Below are 18541 nucleotides of genomic sequence, written 5' to 3' on the forward strand. Positions count from 1 at the left end.
GGAGTCATTGAAGCAGGCACTGTGAGCTTAAGTGGACTCAGGGGGATGGTGGAGGACAGGAAGGCCTGGAGGAGTGTTGTCCATGGGGTCGTAATGGGTCGGACGCAACTTCACAACTAGCAAGCAAGCAAGAACCTCTTTATGCCATTGACAGCATTTGAGCCTGACATGGCAAAGATAACTTCAGGAGGACTCTGAAACTATGAAATCATGCCTTTGTGGGGAGTATTACCTTGTCCAGAATGCCCTCCACTTGGTCAGAAGAACCATCCTTTAGCCTAATTTGATGGATATGAACAGGAGAAGCTGAGTTGCATGTCCACAGCATATTCATGGCACTCTAACCCAAAACTCAGGATGATGATGATGATGATGATGATGATGATGATGATGATTGGAACATTTCTATGCCGCCCCTTGCCGAAGCCTCGGGGCGGCTTACAAACACAATAAAATACAATAAAATACAAAAATAACAATATAAAATTAAAATTAACAATATAAAATAAATAAAAATATAGATGTTTCATGGAGATGTCCCTTTGTACAATGGACACAACTAATGACTGAAGAACCCCATGCTTGACAATCCAAACAAATTTCCCCAGGTTTCAACTTCTGGAGCCAACAATCCACGTTAGGAGCAGAATTGCTGACATGTAGCCTCCCACCCTCCCAGCAAAGACAGTCACTACAAAAGCAGACCATAGTCTATGGTATTAAAAGCCACAAATCTGCATCAGCAGAATTACAGTCAGCACTATGGTTTTCCCAGTAGTAATGTATGGCGGTGAGAGTTGGACCATAAGGAAGGCTGAGTGCCAAAGATTGATGCCTTTGAACAGTGGTGTTGGAGAAGAATTTTGTGAGTCCCTTGGACTGCAAGGATGTCACATCAATCACTCCTAAAGGAAATCAATGCTGGCTGCTCATAGGAAGGACAGATGCTGAAGCTGAAGCTCAAATACTTTGGCCACCTAATGAGAAGAGAGGACTCATTGGAGAAGACCATGATGCTGGGAAGGATTGAAGGCAAAAGGTGAAGGGGACAGCAAAGGATGATATGGTTGGATAGTATCATCAAGGCTTGGGATTGAGCAAACTCTGGGTGGCTGTGGAGGACAGAGGTCCTTGGTGTGCTTTGGTTCATGGGGTCATGAAGGGTAGGACACAACTTAATGAATGAACAACAACAGCATTTCTCTCATGATAAGGGTCATCATTCAAGGCAGCCAAAACTGCTTCTGGACCAAATCCCAGCCAAAACCCCAACTGAAATGGATAAGTTCCCCTCATTGATCCTGCAGGGCAATAACACATGGCCATGTGAGCAACCAGTGACTTGATTGACCAACTCATCCTTCATCTCCCCTGTGGATAAATGCTGGAATTCCATGGCCTGCGGACCTTATGAATTAATAGCAAACTGGATCCATCTCACAGGAAAGTTTTGTGCATTATCATTAAAATCCCCAGAATTTATAGCAAACCCTGCCTGGAGTGAAGCATTGGCAAAAAAAGTAAGTGATTATTATGACTTTCTCTTTCTGCTGAACGGTTTGAAGTCCCCAAAGCCAAATGCAGTTTAATGTATCTATTAAACATTAATGGACAATGTAAATGCTGTGTGTGGTAGTAAATGTGGTTTTCTTTTTAAAAAAATGTATAATTTAAAGGAGGCTTTTGCATTGTGTGATAATGAACAAGATTATCCCCCAAATGGGAAATAGAGTCTAGTATCTTCTTTAAACAGATGAGACTAAGTACTGTTGCCTTAATGTACCCCAAATAATTGTTGATTTCCCTTTTCCAGAATAGAGATTAATGTGATATTCATTCCTGGTCACTTAATCCTTGGGCACCTAAAATGAATTTGACACTTGGCTCCTAGAACTGTGACAAAGTGCACAGTTTCAAAAGCAGAAAGCTGTTTTATTTGAGGCACAGCTAAACAAATATTTCATATCCAATAAAATTACCAACAATAAATAGTTTTTCCTGTCCTCCTTTGCTGGTAGGATGCTGGCAGACAGATCATAATTTCTCTCAGTTGCTCACTGCCTAAAACAATACAATAGCATTTAGAACCACTTTCTCTTTTTATGTAAATTGGTTTTCCTGGTAACTTGCTTGGTTATGACCACATGTGTAACTGACATGGTGTTTGATTTCCAATCTCTGATTGGATAAATAGATAATGAGAATTCACACAATAAAGAAATGTAATAATACCAAAGAGAGGCAGCTGGTAGCCTGTGGAATAGATCTTGGCCCTGAAACAATTGTTTCTGGCTGCCAGTGCTGTGCAGAATTATACTCAATGCGTAGTTTAAAAGATGCTCTTAGTTTCAGTTGCTGAAATGGATGAATCTACTTGTATATACCATATTAAACTGGCTATATGGTTCAATCATAGATAGCTAGGAAAGCAAAAGGGCTTGTATTGTTAAAAGGATCTTCAAGGAAGCACATTCTTTTCTCAGTCTCCCAGGAGATGGTCCTGCATCCTTAAACTATATGAACCCCTTCTAAGTATAATAGAGTCAGAATATGAAGAGGGCCAGATAGTTTCAGCCCCTAAGCTATTGTCTGCAGAAAGCAGTGCCCCCCTCAGTGCAATCCTATGGCCCCTGGAATCATCTGAGAGGCCATCAGATTTTGGGGGTCCCAGCACCAACGGAAGCAGGGCAAACGTATAGGGATCAAGTGTGTTCAAACCTTGCAAGGAGGCAGGTAGAAAAGCAGAGGTGAGACCAGTTCTTGTTCTTCAGAAGAATGAAGGAAATGCAAGCAAGCTAGCCAGTGAGCTAGCTTAGATTACTTCTCAGTGGGTTGGACAGGGAACCCCACCAGCTGCACCCACTGAGGAAGGAAAAAGGAGGCAGGAGGAGGCTGGGAGCATGGAGTTACACCAATTCATATCAGCACCCCGGAGCTTTCTTCCCCGCCCTCAGTGCTAAATCTGGATGGCCAAAAATACCTCCCCAAAATGCAGGGCATATGGTTTAGCAGTGGCGGAAATAAGGGTGAAGATAGCAAGGATTCTATTCCTCCATTTCCTTCTCATCCTTTAGCCATAAAAAGACAGACCACAGCAAATTAAGAAGGGCTCTCATTCTTGCCATCTCTTCTTTGGTGGTCATCCTCTGAAGGCAGGGTAGATAAAAGTGGGAGGAGAACTTTCCTTTTTCCCCTATTATTTGTTTGTTTGTTTAAAACATTTTTATGCTGCCCCCATCGCAACGAAGCCTCGGGGCGGCTCACAACAGGATACAAAGTACATAAATACATAAATAATAACAATATAACAATAAAAAAAATTGTTTAAAAGCCTCCGGCGCATCTCAGCTAAAAATTTAAAATCCTATTAATTCAAATAATTTAACAATTAAAATAAGTTTTAAATAAAAAGGTCTTAGCCTGGTGCCAAAAAACAAATAACGACGGCGCCAGGCGGAGCTCTCTGGGGAGTGCATTCCATAGGTGGGGCGCCACCGCAGAGAAGGCCCTCCTTCGGGTACTGACCCTCCTAATATCATTCACGGAGGGTTCCCGGAGAAAGGCATCTGTAGCTGATCTCAAGGGGCGGGAGGGCATATATGGATGCAAGTGTTCCTTTAGATATCCAGGTCCCAAGCCATTCAGGGCTTTATAGGTCATAACCAACACCTTGAATTGGGCCCGGACTTCAATCAGGAGCCAGTGGAGCTGATGGAGGAGTGTGGGGAAGTTGCCCCACTGCTTTTTCAGCATCTGGGGAAGAAAGTGCTTGCAATGATAAGCCCTGGAACTCTTTGGATAATCAGGGAGGGGAACATTTGAAAGTGAAGACCCAGCAGTTTCTCAACAATGCAAGTTGGAAGTCCTGCTGCTTTTTCATTTTTTACTGATGGAGGAACACAGGGATCCAGGAGGCTTTTAAAAAACCCTCTACTGATGAACGGCTGAAATTCACTGGTGACAATTTGCAGTGCAATTGGGGCTACAAAACGACATAGCAGGCTGCGTGTGACCCATACACCACTCATTGCCCATCTCTGGTATAGAAAAAGCCAGCAAATAGGGAGCTATTATCCAGCATATGGTGTGACGTCACTGGCTGAGTTCAGGCAGCACGATAACCTACACTCAAGGGTTGAGCATGAGTTTTCATTCAACCCTGGGTGGTTGAAATGTGGGTTGTCACATTGTTAGAACCCAGGTGCACAAACAAGCCAAGGCTTGTTAAGTATGAACAACCCTGGAGAGAGCCCACAGTTTGCTCTTGGATTCTGAACTGTGGGTTACGTGTCATGCTTTGCCATCCCAGGTGCATTCAGGCGAGATGACTGTGTTTCAACAACAGTCCACAGTGCAACGAGGGTGTGGTGTTGTGTTCTCTGAACCCAGGCTCTATCACCTGGCTGAAGTGAGGCAATGTGTTTCTGGTCAGAACTGCAACAATAAATCATTGAAGAATCCAGTCTATGCCACCTGGGAAATCATGTGCTAGGTCATATACAGAGAGGGAGAGAAAGAGCAAGCACACCACTCTGGTTCACATCTCACCTGCAACCTCTCTATCCAGTAATCACGTTTTTTTCATTGTTATCATAACTCTGTTTTCTATACATTTCCTTCTCACCCCGTAGGCACTTTGTCACTTCCCTTCTTCTGCTGCCTGAATTAGTATTGCACTAACATGCAGCTAGATTGCCTGTGGAAAAGCAGACCCATGAAATACTTCAAGCCATAAACTATATTTAATCAATATATCCACATGTATCAAAACTGTGTGGAGCAGTGAAGTGTTAGTAGATATGTAATTGTATCAGTCACAACTTCTCAGTAACTGGGCTTTTATAACAACTCATTTTAAAGACAGAAATTCAGTTATTACCAGAGAGCTGTAGAACTCCTATGAGAATGCTGCTATTCTTAACATTTGCTTCCCTCCAAATTCATCAGAGGTTTTCCCTAAGGTTGAGCCTCGCTCCTGGGGATGGGTGAGAATTTTGATTCAGTTCGGTTTTGATAAGAATGTACTGAAATTGGAAAGCAAACCATATTCAGGAGAAAAAAGCCCTCAAGGGTAAATAAATAAATAAAAATAAAGAGTCTGGGAGAAACTAGAACGGCCAAATGCATACATCCCAACCCAGAGGTATGAATGTTTAAAAGCTGGGTTATTCTCACTGTGTGTTCAGCCATATCAATGCTGAATCAGGGTTGCCAGCACTCTTTCCCGCTAGCCTTCTCATCTTTAATTGCAATGGGTCCGGCAACTACCTCTTCCTGCTGGGAACAAGTATAACTCTTGAATTTGGCCCATAAAATTGAGTGTGAATTTTGCTTCAGGTCATGTTTATAGGAATGCATTACCATGCATGAAATTCTGAATGAATTGCTTCATCTCTCTTATACCCAGGCTCTTGGAATGGGAAGCACGTGAGCAAGGATGACCTGCATATTTCAGAAGCAAAATCATTCCAGGAAGAGGATGCCACCACAGAGAATGCCATGAAACTTCCAGATGGAATGGCAGCGTGGCTGGGCAGCAAACTGGCAGCCAGACTAGTGCTTTCCACAAAGGTATTTTGCATGTGTAACAAGGCACTCCTTTTAACAGCCTCAGTGCAGAATTCTGAAAACTTTGAGCTGAATCCAGCAGGACTGCTGTGCTCCAGCTCCTTCCAGTGTGGTGGCTGAATCCACAACTTGCACAAGGGGGACCTGGATGGTATACAGGCAAACCATGAACTGAGCAGGAGTTCTCTGGGAATTCTGCTGATCTGCCTCATTCCAAAATAGAGTCACTACTTATCCTGGGATGCTATTTACAGCTTCTACCGTCTGTTGCCCTAGTGGCATGTCTTGTGAATGTGAACTGCAATAGGTAATGATCAAATCAAATGAATGAGCAGCCTCATTAAAAAAGGGCCATATGCAGCAGCAATAATGTGTAAGTAGGTGTACAATCTCCCCCCTTCCCCCCACCCACCGGGCATGTCCAAGGAATGAGGGAGTTTTGCTTCTGGTTTATCCAAGTTTCCCTGATCTGCCCCTCACATGCTCCAGAAAGTGCCCTTGCTTTGCTCTTATTGTTGGTGCAGCACTGCCATCATGCTGGAAAGGTCCACCACCACTCAAGGAGGACCTCTGTGGAGGGGGGTTTCCACAGTATCCGGAGACTCTGCAACACTCCCCCAGGGACCAAAGTAATGGGTCTTGAAATGTAATAAAAAGAGGGAGTGGGGGAGACAAATGCAGAGCACCTATTGCATCATTAAAATCAGAAGGCGAGAAGAACAAAACAACTATGTTAGTTTAAAAATACTCCTCCAAAATGAGGCATGGCAAGATTAAAAAGAAGTCTTTGCTGCCCACCTAACCATCGAGATGGAGGAGGAGAACTTAATCTCTTCTGGAAGGCCTGCTCTCATGTCCCTCCCAAGCAAAGATGTTGGACCATGGAGCAGAACCACGGACATTCCTGTGGGGTGAAGCAATTCTGCAGATAACCTGGTTCCACGGTGCTTAGGGATCCATCACTAAAAACAAGCACTGCTGAGTTGTCATCAGAAACATTTCTGAAGCTGGTGGAAAGGCTGCTGCATTTTGTAGCTGCTATAATTTTGGAACACTCTTCGAGGGCGGCCCCACGTAGAACACACTGCGGTAGCCCAGTCTGGGTATGGCAAAAGCAGGAGTGACAGTAGCCAGATATAGCATGGTCCAGGTGTTCACAATGCTTCATATCTGTGTGCTCAGCAATCTGTGCAATGTTCCATCAACAGGATTTCAGCATAACTGTACTGAAAGAGAGCCAGTGTGGTGCAATGGTTAACAGTGTGGGAATTGGACTCAGGCCTTCTGGGTTTTTAGTCCACACTCAGTCATGGACTAAAGTGGGTGACTCTAGGCCAGACATGGACTCTACCTCACAGGGCTGTTCTTGTGGGGATAAGATTGAGAGCAAGAGGAGGAGAGTGATGGAAGCTGCTCTGAGTTCTTCAAAAGAAAGAAGGCAGGATATAACTCTAATAAATAAAGGAAGAAATAAAAATACCTGGAGAATAAAGGCTTATACTGTGTGTGAGAAAGCACTTTGTGGAGTGAGATCTGAGCCAGGAACTTCCCAGCTCAGGTTGGAACTGGGGCTTCCAACATCTGCGCTGATACATGATGGTGCATTCTGGGGCCTCCAACACTGAGGAAAAGAGCAGTGTACAGTAGCCAGTGTTGCCATCTGAAAAAGACTTCATAGAACCATAGAATCATGGAATAGTAGAGCTGGAAGGGGCCATGAAGTCCATCAGGTCCATCCCCCTGCTGTTGCAGGACACCACGTGACACCATCCCACTCAGATGGCTGCCCAGTTTCTTCTTGAACGTCTCTAGTGTGGGAGAGCCCACCACTACCACTTAATGGACAGGAGCAGCTGCATGGTGCCATCCTGAAGTCTGACACAGACTACCTTGATGCTACCTCATTCACTGCTCAGTTTATTCAATGGCTGGGAGGGGCTGCTGTGTTATTTTCCATTCAGATCAGTCTGGTAAGGTATATACTGGTGGAAAGATCTGGCATATTCCCAACCTGTCCTATCTTGCAAGGCATCTGCTGTATCCTCCCCAGATTATTTTGAAAATTATATACAATTTCCCCCAGACTTTTCAAAAGATATCTTTTGTCAACATTCAAATGTTCCTTAAATAGCCTATTTTTCTAGGCATTATTTTAAGAGGCTGGAATTTATGCATCCAACATGTTGGCAATGAATTTTCTGCCACCTGTTTTCCCTACAAGCAGATCAAAACATCCACTTTGGCTTGCAATTATCCACTTCCATTTACTTTCCTGTATGTCATAATTCTTTAGTTTGTGCTACCAGTAGTACAGAGGAATCGGAGATCTCCTACTGAAAAGTCCTGCAAAAATATCGAACAAAGAAAGACTACCAACCAATTAGAGCAAATTAAAGCAGTAAAATTAGCATATTTTACTAACAGTGGCGTGTAGCTTCATTGGTTCGAACTGGTTGTTATGGTATAATCTGATTTCACCAAAGCACAGAATACAAACTGAAGCTGACACCCAGTTACAGAAATCTCCATCAATTTATAGGCTATGGTTATCCAATCAATGAACTAACAGAATGTATGTAAAATAAAAGCAAGAGTTTTGGACTTCCTTACAATCAGTCAGAAGCTGTTAAAGTAATTGAATTAATTAATCACAGCTTCTATGCAAATACATTTTAGAAATTTGCACAAATGAAGGCACAGAGACACAAATTTGCACAAATCTGAATTTAATGGTCAGAAAATTCAGAGTGGCCAGAGTGGAGTATATGTACTTGCAGTGAGAAGAGGGTGTGCCCATACTTATCTTGTGAAATGCCGCAACAACAACAGCCCACAACAATTCTAATCTGACAACATATCAGCTCATGGATAGCCATTGTAACTCTCCACTGGGGCACCTGGTTGCTTGTCCTCACTTGACCATAAAGCTCACTGAGAAACTTTGGGCCATTCATGGACTCTTGGCGTAACCTACCTCACAAGGTTGTTGTGTGGCTAAAATGGAGAGGTGGAAGCGGGTTCTGTAAGCTGTCTTGGGTACTTTGGAGGAAAGGCAGCCAGACATAAATAGAAGGCATCAAAAATGGTTGGATGTGTGGTACGTCTTGGCATAAAGTTGCTTCCTTAGGTGCATATAGTCAGAGAATGTACAACTGAGGTGGAACCCAGAATGCCATTGCACTGGATAGTCCTAGATGGAGAAGGGTGTGCAAGAAGTCCATGCTTCTCTCTTAAGAATGGCCTGAGCAAACTGCCCCGGGAAAGACCGTCTCATAACATGAGAATTGTAGGCGTTGGCCCCAGTGCTATGGGCAGAATAACACACGACCAGAGATGCTGCCTGCCGTTGGTGGGGGTGAAAAAAGATGCAGCACAATGACCTGAGGCCCCAAACAAAGAGTGGGAAAGTGCACTGTGCAGCCCCACATTTCTAGCAAAATGCCATTTCTTCCAATTGCACCCGTTTGTAATCCATACAGATCAGATCTATTAGGGTATGCCCCTTACATTTCAGATGAGCACAAAACACTCTGCTCTGAATGCCTACATTTTTGCAGGAAAAAGTGTCAAGCGGGAGGAATACTAACTTAGCTTGGGTGCTTCGCATCAAGTGGACACGCGGGCTCTATCTGCCCCAGTTGAACTGCAATGCATCTAAGCAATTTGAACTGCCAGGTGTCAAGCTAGTTAATCACCGTGGTCCAGAAGCTGCCCTGTCCATCTTGAGGTCTAAGGTGTAAAGCTACTCAGAAAAGCCCTGCTGGCCAACTGCGGATACAGGGACGGTGAAAAAGTTAAGTCTTCTTTGCTGTCATCATTGTTGCTGAGTCGGCTCGGAGTGCTACGCTGATGGATTCCTCCATCACCAGGGCAGATGCAAGCTTGCAACTCTATTTTGCTTTTTTTACTATGACATTTGATTTTATGACATTTTTATTGTATTTTTTATTGTCTGTTTTTATTGCCGGTTGTAAACCATCCAGAGAACTTTGGCTGTGGGTTGGTATAGAAATATAGTAGTAGTAATAGTAGTAGTAGTAATAATAATAATAATTTCTGGCTCCGCACATCCATTTGCTTATGGCTTTTAGAAGAAGAAAGGGTGGATAGCAAAAGTTGTTCCACTGCAGAAGACATCTGGGCTGATACTGGCTTGGTTTGCTCTGTTTTTGTTGCTCTCTTTCTCATTCTCTCTCTCTCTCTCTCTCTCTCTCTCTCTCTCTCTGTGTGTGTGTGTGTGTGTGTGTGTGTGTGTGTGTTTATACTATTACAATTGTTTTGAGACATTTCAACATTTCATAGTATGAAGAAATTTCATAGATTTTTGGATCCCATTCTAAGGTAATGATATCTGTCTGTCACAGTGACATTCATAGGACAGTATGCACCTGTCCCTCTTTTATCTTCACAACAAACCTGTGAGGTAGACTAAGCTAAGAGACAGGTCACTTCACCCTAATCCCTGTAGAAACTGGCAAGGAACAGTTTAGGGATAAGTATTACACAAGAAATAGAAAAGAAACTAAAAGTTAAAACTTGGATACAACAGATGCTGCAAGCCATCCCTAAAATCTTCCTCGCATGAGGAAAATATTATCAGACTACTTATGAAGGACCATTTGAAACTGCACAAATTAACTAATTAACTTCTCAAGCCTTTGTTTCACCCCACCACCTCTACTCTGGAAAGTCTGATGTGTCTTGACGAGAGATGGGGCTTGACTTCTCCATTGTGGGGCTTTTGTGTACATGGAATATTCTCTGCCCTGAGATGAGCTGGAACCAGACCTGATGTCTTTCCTGTGGCCCACAAATAGCTTTATTTTGCTCCAGCCTCCCAGTATATAGCCGGTGTCCCTGTTTCCTAATCATTGGTTTTATCAGTTCACTGTGCCCTTTTTGTACTTGAAAATTGTTTTTCTTGTATTTTTTTTTTCATGATGAAATGTTGCAGGAGTTATATGAACCCTACAATGGCACATAGATATTTGAATGAGCTTTTGTACTGTTTTGTTTTACTTCCAGCCACAAGCTCTTAAACCTCATCACATATGACCACAGGTTGGCCTTCATGGACATTTGGTGGGGTGGGAGGGAGACCCTCCCAAATCTGAGCAGGTGGGGGAAGAAATTTCATAGATTTTTGGATCCCATTCTAAGGTAATAATACCTGTCTGTCACAGTGACAGGAAGAAAGATGGACCAGGTGGAACCATATTAAGCTGTGAGATGAGCTCTTGGCCGGCAATACATGCTTAACTCAATAAATTGATGGTTCATTTTTCCTTTGGCTCTTTTCTTGCCTGCATAATTCCCTTTTCATTGGAATCTGCACTATCAGTTACATGGGCAAATATCACACTGGGACCCAGAGTGAAGGAGTCATTTTTCAACCCTATTCTTGATTGCTGAAATCGTAACAAATGGAGTTATAAATGTTTGTTTTTGAAACTGTCTGGCTATGGTGGGTGGCTGGCTATGGTGGTTACTTTTTGATATAATCACATGAAAAAATTGAAAATCCCAACCAGGGGTATATATGGTATAATCCAGATAAGCTTGAGGGAGTCCAAGTGGCACTGTGGCTTGAACCCAGATGGATTTCAAGTCAAGAATGCTTGCATCCAGCACTGATTATATGAGGCTACTGCTGTCCATTCTTCATAACTGAGACTAGCACAATGTCCCATACATTCAAAAGAAGAACTAGAAATATTGCAAGTCTGGGTCCATTGCAGCCCAGAAGAGCCTTCAAGGGGAACAGGCACTGATTCTGCATCAGATGAGCAGAAAGAGTGGGACTCCTGACTGAAATGTGCATCCCACCTGGCTCAGATGAACCAAGAAGTAGGAGAGATTTAACAAACTTCTCGTAGCATGGGAAATCACAGTAAGCTTGTTCAAGAGAAGAGGGGAGAACAGAAATAACTGATCCCAGGGTCATAGATCTGTTTAAGTAGCAGACATAAGAAGCATCAGGCATCTCAAGTAGTTGGTCCCATGGCAAAGGGGACCAACTACCCTTCCTTAAAGGTAGGTGTAATTGATGTGAGTTTGAGAAAGAGGAGATGCCCTCAGTTTGGAATCAAATTCCTACCATTTCTTTAATGGCCTGGTCCCTGAGAATTCCAGCTACACTTCTTTGCTTTTTTATTAGTTTCTACATTATCTTTAAGTTGTACTTTAAAGCCAGCCTTGCTGGTTTCCATTACCATAACAATGCTTTAGCTAGAACATATTTATCTGTGTCTGCTGGCAGAAGGGGCAGGGAGAGAGAAAGAGAGAGATTAAATAGATATGTTCAGAGCTAATAACACAATCACCTGAGCTAATCCACAGGCTACATATCAAGTCACAAAATATATAACATGATTCTATGTAGTATAATATAAAATCAAGCATTTATAAAATTGCTGACTCCTTTCAGGAGATAGGCTAGAAAAACTACATATCCTACAAATGGAATAGACTAGTGAAATGTAATTTGCTGAATATTTATATTGGCCACTTTAATCTAGAAGACATAAAGGGTTAAATATTGAGGCCATAGGATAATAAAAACCAAGTAGGGCAGCCTCTGGGATGCACATCTTAATATGGTGAGGGTGTTTGAGTGTCAGAGAAGCTAAGAGTAATGCTGCCAGGAGGCCAGACCGTTTCTCTGGGCTGGTCTCCTACCAAGGCCACCCAAGGCAGAATGGTCAAAGCAGAGGCATCAGACTAAGATGCACGGACCCTTTAAAGGAGCGACAGACACATCAATGGAAGAGAATAGATATGGTGATGGTGGTGAAGAAACTCCTGAAGGGCAGCTACTGGGCATCATTGGTAGCTGAAGGCAATATTGATGGAGGATCTTTCACAGACAATGGCAGTGATGCTCAAGCTAATTCAAGTGCAGAAGAAGGCAATGGTAAACCACTTCTGAATCTTCTTACCTTGAAAGCCTATGGTGACATAATTCAAAATGAAACAAATGATTGTGCCAGAGGATTAGGTCCCTAGGTTGGAAGGCACTCAACAAGCTAATGATGAGAGCAAAGGTCTGTTGCTAATGACATAACTAGATCAAAGCTGAAAGGAAGTTGAGTGGCTGAGATTTACAGAGGGGAAAAGAAAGTCTGGTACTATGCAACATGTATAATTGGAACATGAGAAGTATGATCCAAGGCAAACTGGAAACCATAAAGCAAGCAATTGAATGGTTGACCATTTCAGTACTCTGAGTGAGAGAGCTGAAATGGACTGCAAGGGGACATTTTCAGTCACACAAACACAAAGTGTTTTAGTCTGCAAATAAACTAAGAAGAAATGGAGTGGCTCTGATATTGAGGCAAGACGTAGCATTGGCAGTAAGGTGATATAATGCAAAATCCAACCAAATCATATCTACCAGAATTTGTGGAAAACCTATCAGTGTAGCCATCATTCAAGTCTATCCAACCTCTCCAACAACAGATGCTGAATAGAGAGAAATCAAAAACTTCAATGCAGACGTTTAGAAGGAAATTGCTAGAGGACCCAAACAAGACAGGCTGCTAATACTAGGTGACAGAAGCAAAAGTAGGAAACAAAGCAGGATCCAGTGTGGCAGGAAAATTGGGCCAAGCAGTAAGACATGAAGCAGAATTCTTCATAGAATTCTGTGAAGCCAATAATCTGTTTCTCACAAATACATACTTCAAGCAAACAGTCAGACAACTATATACATGGACGTCACTAGATGGTCGATACAGAAATCAAATAGATTGTGTAATTGGAAGTAGAAGAAGAAGGATCTGGTTTCTTGCCAAAACAAGACTGGGAGAGATTGCAGTGGTAACTCTTAATGAACTCTTAATATCAAAAATCAGAGTCAAGCTGAAAAAGATCACCAAGTGATCTTGGTAAAGTGCCAAAAGACAGCTTCAATAACATCCCTAAGGAATTTAAAGTCTATATAAAGAGCAGATTTGCATAACTCAACTTAATGGACCATGAGTGAAACCAGTGAAATTATTAGGGAAGAATGTCAACAGACAATTCCTGTAGCAAAAAAGAAAAGAAAAAAGAAAAAAAGCCTAGATGGATGATAGAACAAACAAAACTGTTATGGATAGGCCGGAAAGGCATAAGGTAACAGAAATAGGGTCAGAATACTGAATGAAACTTCTCAGCAACTCTCACATTCAGGCAAAAAAAGAACTCTATAATGAAATGCAAAGAAATAGAAGAGAGCAACAAAATAGGAAAAACTAGAGACCTTTTCCAGATGATCCAAGAAATCAAAGGGGAATTCAAACCTAGATTGGGAATGCTAAAAGACGCAAACAATGGAACTTACCTTCTGACCAGGAGAAAATAAAGAAAATGTAGAAAGAAGATACAGAAGAACTATCCAGAATGCTCACCTGGTGCCAAGTCTGTAAGCTGAGTAAGATACTGAATTTTGTATAAGGAATAGCCCAGATCAAATATCACCAGCAGCATGGATTTATCAGGTAACAAGAGCCATAGGTCTCACTTACAGCCCCTTGCTATCACCTCTCTTCCACAGTACAGGGAGACTTCTATGGCATATGAATTATTGAGCTACTTATTCAGATTCAGACTTATTTGTTCTTAGAACAAACTCGTGAAAATAGATGGGAATTAAGTAGGTCATGTGAAGTGATCTGAGTAGTGCTAAATTTGGCAATTCAATTTATTTAATTGTTTTATTTAAAATTTGTGTATCCTGCCCTTCACAGTGTTTTTGGTAAATACAGTACAGTATATAATTCTTATTCCATCCATTTCATTTCAGGAAAAAAAAGAGACCAGAATGCTGAGAGCTGGGGGAAATCTGGCCAAAGATAATTTTGGAAGCATCTCCAGTCTTAACTATTAAATTGAACGCACATTTTTTAAAAAACAAAACAATGTATTGAGAATGAGGTATAATGATGATTTGCTAGAGGAGATCATTAAAACTTTTCTTCTGTTCCTCAATACTAGAGAAAATAGTCATGGAGAGAAAGTTCCAAAGTTTAGCATCCTATTTCAGAGCCTCTAACACTTGCCTCAAATATTGAACTGTTCACCCATTTATATTAATAGTGACAGTACGTTCCATCTCTGAGTAGCTTGCATAGCGACATCTCCCTGCTGCTGACAATGATTAAACAAACATTGTCAAAACATCATGTTATCTAAAAGGACTTTTTAGAGGATGGGGATGAAGAGACATTGTTATGTCTTTCTGAAAGAGAGAATCGTTATGCCACCCTGTTATTTATAGCAACAGAGATGCTTGGAAACAAAACGTAAGCTCAGGTTTCGATGTAGGAATGATCACAATCCACCAGGGAAAACATTCACCCCGACCAGGTCCACACTGAACTGGCTGCCTGGGTCACTTAAGAACAAGAGAGAATGCATCTCCAGTCAAGGATTATTCTGGCAGGAGCAGAACTTTGGATTGCATGTTTTCCTTGGTTTGAGAGGGCAGAGTGCAATCAGTCAGGTGCATATTCCGGCAAGAAAGGCCTACAGTCCCCAGCCAGTTGGGGGATGCAGGGAAGTCTAGGGGTTTTTTTCTGACTAAACACTCGCAGTGGTGCACGCTTAATTGATTAATCAATGTGGACCGATGGCAACTGATGAGCCTGAGAGTTCAGATCACCATGATTTCTGCTATGTTGAAAAATAGAACTATACAAGGGTGTGCAAATATAGCTACCTGAAAATAGAATTGTTCCTTCTAACGCAGATGAGTTATCTTCTGGGTATTAATTATACGTTATTGCATTTCTTTTTGTATCTCTAAAAGGTATCTAAATGGATCCATTGGTGATATGCAAATTTAATTAAATATAACTGATAAACCCAGTAAAAGCAAATCATGTTCAACTGGCAGGGCAGTCCCTTATGAGTTTATAGAGAAAGTCCCTCAGGGAGAAATGGGACTTAGCCAGGTCAGCAAATTTAGCATGGCAGTCTAAAGAAGGCAGCTTCAATGAGAACACAGCATCAGATATAATCATGCTGCTACCTGAATTTAGGGGCAAAGGCATGCGGCTTTCCATGACCAGCAGAGTATCTCTCCCAACTGAATCAACTTGGTTGCAGTAATCAAAATCAAGTGCTTAGTGGATGGCAACAAGGGAAGGGGGCCTTTTCAGTTACCCCCACTCCATCCAAGTTCGCATGATCTCCCCACTAAGGCCCACCTGGTACCAACTCTGTAATCTTTAAGGTTTAGATTACCCTCATCTCCCAGCGATGTAATGGCATGTAACAGCACAATGAGACATTTATGCTATTTTAAACAAATCCCATCCACATTCAAATTGTTCTGGACAATTAAATTGACTTTAACTTATGCACATTAGAAAAAATATGGTTATCTTTGCATCTGTGCTTTTGTGAATTGTTGTGAGCCTCCCGCAAAACCTCAGCTATTGGGAGGTAAATAGAAAAATAAGGATCTAACATGCTGTGGGAGAAAGGACTGCATCACCAGAGCAATATCAGTGCAGTGGCTACTAAACTGTGCTATCATATCTGGGTGTGCATAGGAAAGAAAGGGGGGATGGAGGAGGAGAGAGAAGAAAGAGAATCAGAGTTTTAACATTTGAAGCCAGCTGAAAAGAAATTTATGGGATTCTCAGTTTATCTTCCCCAACTTGGTACCCTTCAGAAGTATTGGAATGCAGCCTCCAACATTCTTAGCCAGCAAGTTGCTGTAAGCAGATAGAGCTTGCCTTTTTTAGGGAACTCATGATGGTTTGTGGAATACTTCTTTTTGTCAGGATTCTAGTCTTTTCTTCATAGTTAATATGCCCATCAAAATACAGTGTAGTCAAACTACTTCAGCGAAGTTTAATGAAGCATTTCTTATTGTAGAATGATCGAAAAGATTTGTTCTATCATACATCTCCCAAAATTACATCTCAGGATATTCTGCACCCCGCAGCCATTCCATAGTGCCTTTTACTTCCCTCCCTCCCCCTGCATCCCTCTTGAAACCATGCCCAAAAATCATCTGAAAGAATGCACTATGAACTTGGAATCTATGTGGTCTTTGGGATACAATGTGGCCAATTGAGATTTTCTTACTATAAAATGCAAAAGTCACAAATAAGCTTCAGCTTTATTGTTCAAGGGAAACACATGAAACAAAAAGGTTAACATAGAAACATAGTGAGTCAGAAGGGGCTTCCTGGGCCATCTAGTCTGACCCCCCAGTTCCAGCCAGCTCCACTGAATTATTTCTCAGGACACACATTATCATAGAATCACAGAATACTAGAGTCAGAAGGGGCCATGAAGGGCATCGAGTCCAACCCCCTGCTGTTGCAGGACACCATGTTACACCATCCCACTCAGAGGGCTGCCCAATTTCTTTCTGAATGTCTCTCTTGTGGGAGAGCCCACCACCTCTCCAGGCAGCTGGTCCCACTGTCACATTGCTCTGGCAGTGAGGAAGCATTTCCTGATGTCCAGCCTGAATCTGGGTTGTCACAACTTGAATTGATTATTCCATGTCCTACACTCTGGCATCACTTCCTCCTTGTGACAGCATTTGAGGTCCTTATACAGGGATATCATGTCCCTGCTCAGTCTTCTCTTCTCAACACTTCAATTATTATTAAGGCTTTAATTTAATTATAGAATACTTTTTTCCCACAGTCGCAGGTTTCATGCACAAAGGGCCCTGGTCCAACAGGATGCCAAGACAGTAACCAGGACTCCACATGCAGAGACTTTAAAAGGAAACTGGAATTAGCATTTTGGCAGGGTCTTGCTGGGTTATTTGTGGTGCCCAATGATGATTCTTGACCTGGACTGCACAATGACAAACACATCAGCATCCATTTGAATACAAGATTCCTCAAGAGTCAGTGAGAACCAGCCTTGTGAGCACCTGTTTGCAAGTATTTCAGTACAGGAAATGTTGCCAGAGCTAGGCTTTTTCTCCTAAGAAATTTACACAGAAGCCTTGCATCCTGCATGTGGCACATTCCAAGTTCTGGCATCCCGCTGAACACTCAGTTGCAGAAAATCCGCATGCAGATGGCCAAACGTCACAAAGCGTGTTGATCGTCATTTTAGACCAAGCCTTGGATGTGTTGCTGGGAGACAAAATGTGTGAAGTTTGCAATGACCGTGACCATAAAATAAGCTATAGCACAGCCAAGAAGAGAACAATGAAAATGACACCCAGATAGAGAACAGCGAGAGGCAAATTCTTAGAAACAATTAGCATGTTGTGAGCAATGCTCCACCTTTGATGTGAACTACAAAGCAAGTGTTAAATGGTGTTTCCAGAGCTCAAGAATTCAAGGGTTACACTTCTCTTTCATCTTGCAGCTTGAATGAGGCTTGGCAATCTCTCAAGGAAGCCTGTAAAGAAAAATTCCAAGGAAATTTAAACACACACACATGGATCAAGGAGGAATGCAAAATCGCTTCTGAGGAAATATCCTGCTGCCGCTACGTCAGCCATGTATTTACCCTTTAATTTGTATTAATTTATCATCTGTCTGTGGAACCAACCTAACATTGTAGGTTTACACAAAGGATTTACAATAGCTTTGGGCTAGAATAACTTCCCTGGGTAAAACACATTGCTCAGTTCCATGTGGGAAATCTCATGTTACAAATGAAATAGAGTTTTCACTTAAAGGAAGTAGACTTTTTATTTTGAAGAGCAGACAAGCCTAATTCCGATCACGTCTGAACTCAGGTTGCTAGTTTTGAACAAAAGCCATACTGGGAGCAGGGACCTGGGTTGAAGCTACTACTATCAGCCACAGATTTCGTTGGGCTCAGCAGTGGGAACCCAGAGAAGCAGTCATTTATACAAAGGACTTGCACCTATGTACGTTCGGTGAAAAGACGCCTTACAACTCTCTCATCAGCTGTGTTGGATTTGAAGTATTGGGAGGTATGGGGGCTTTTTTCTCCCTGCCTAAACTCATAGACTAAAACCATTTTATTTGAACGTTGT

This window comes from Varanus komodoensis, unplaced genomic scaffold (genome assembly GCF_004798865.1).
Source record: "Varanus komodoensis strain SLA01 unplaced genomic scaffold, ASM479886v1 scaffold11, whole genome shotgun sequence".
Taxonomy (NCBI): domain Eukaryota; kingdom Metazoa; phylum Chordata; class Lepidosauria; order Squamata; family Varanidae; genus Varanus; species Varanus komodoensis.